The sequence below is a fragment of the Benincasa hispida genome, chromosome 1 (genome assembly GCF_009727055.1).
Source record: "Benincasa hispida cultivar B227 chromosome 1, ASM972705v1, whole genome shotgun sequence".
NCBI classification, from domain to species: domain Eukaryota; kingdom Viridiplantae; phylum Streptophyta; class Magnoliopsida; order Cucurbitales; family Cucurbitaceae; genus Benincasa; species Benincasa hispida.
In genome coordinates, this window is record NC_052349.1 from 18,661,411 (window position 1) to 18,663,305 (window position 1,895).

Genomic DNA, 1,895 nt, shown 5'->3' on the forward strand with positions numbered 1-1,895 from the left:
TACCTATAGTTGCAAACTGGACCTGAATGGCTAAATATTTTGTTTAGAGAAAAAAAAAAGTTAGATTGAAAATGGACGGTGGAGATTGGATCAGTGGATGGGCCCCACCGCATGTCACGGGAGCAAAATTATATGATATATTGTGTGTAGGTCCAATATTCCAAACTCACATGGAAAAGCCCCATTTTTGCCCCCACTTCCACCTCCTCTTTCTCTCTTTTCCACTTCAATCAAACCCTAACCACTCTATAATCCCCTTTAAACTTTAGTCCACTTCTATTGGTTGATGATAGATGATATTCGATATATTACAAGTTTAGTCTCTAAATTTTTAAATCAACGACGATACGTGAGAGATTGAACTCCCAACCTTTTAGGACGAAAGTCATGTCAATACCACTAAATCAAGCTCATTTGACAAGCTTCTAAGTTTATTAGTCTAAAAACTTTTTAAACTTTTACAAACGTCTAATGGGTCTACAGACTTTTTATTTTGTGTCTAACAAGTATAAATCTTTATGTGGTATGTGAATTTTATTTTACTTTCACAATATGATAGGGGTGCGGAATTCATTCAATATTTAATTTTTTAATTAGTTGATGGTATATGTCTTCACCAATTGAGTTGAAAATTGGTGTAAAATGTATTATTTAAAGACTACGCCAAAAAAAGAAATTAAATTAGTACATGATACACACTTAACAAGTGTCTATACATAGTAAATGAATCAACCATTAAGATTTATTAGACAAAATTGAATTTTTATGGAATTATAATTTTATAATAGTATGAAAACTATATAAGTATAATCTAAGTTTTTGAGAACTTTTTGTTTTTGTTTTTTATTTTTTTTAGTACAACAAATGGGAAAGAGAAATTTAAACCTCTAACCTCAAAAGAAGTGATATATGTCAATTATCGTTGAATTATGCTCACTTTGATAATTCATTATCACTATTTAAATTTTTTACATAATTTATGTCTAAAAGCTCATAAACAAAACCTGTAGGTCGTAGTATAACTTTTTACTTTATTTTTTTTAGTTCAACAATTTCAAAGATAGGGATTGAACCATGGAATTTTAAATGATGATTGACATCTTTATTTATTTAGACCCTGTTTGGTAACCTTTTGGTTTTTAGTTTTTGTTTTTTAAAATTTAGCATATTTCATCCACATTTCTTACAATGATTTGCATCATTCTTAAGTACAATGGTTGAATTCTTAGACAAATTCCAAAAACAAAAACAACTTTTTGAAAGCTACTTTTTTTAGTTGTAATGACTTCGCTCCCTAGGACTTAAACTAGGTAGTTACTATAGATATGCATGCATACAAATCAAATTGACATATTTTCATGACTTAGTAAAACCAAATAAGTAGCATAAAATAATTAACTTTATTAAAAACTAAATAATTGAAAATCATTTAACACCGTACCCTTAAAACCACGAAACAAAACTAGAAAAGTTCTAAAAAAAAGTTTAAAAGCACAAATACCAAAACTTCAAGTTCAAACAACTAAAAATTTTAAAACATTTCCTGAAAACATGAGGGGAAGCATATGACTGGTCCCAGTAGCTCGATCACGGATTCCACTTATCATTCGTCAACGTGTTCTTACCTTTACTTGAAAAAGAAACATTAGAAAGAATGAGTATAAAATACTTAGTAAGTAACCCCACTATCGAGGTCAGGCTAAGCATTTATGTCCTCTAGATGCCACTCTCTAATGGGACATTGATTAACCTCTACTTTACATGGCATGACCATCTAGTGGATAGTTGAACCCATCCTACCATAAGTGAGATGTACCCACAAACCTCTGGTGAATCCCGAAAGAAACACAAACCTTTGGTGAAATCCCGAAGGAGATTACTACCTCTAGTGAATC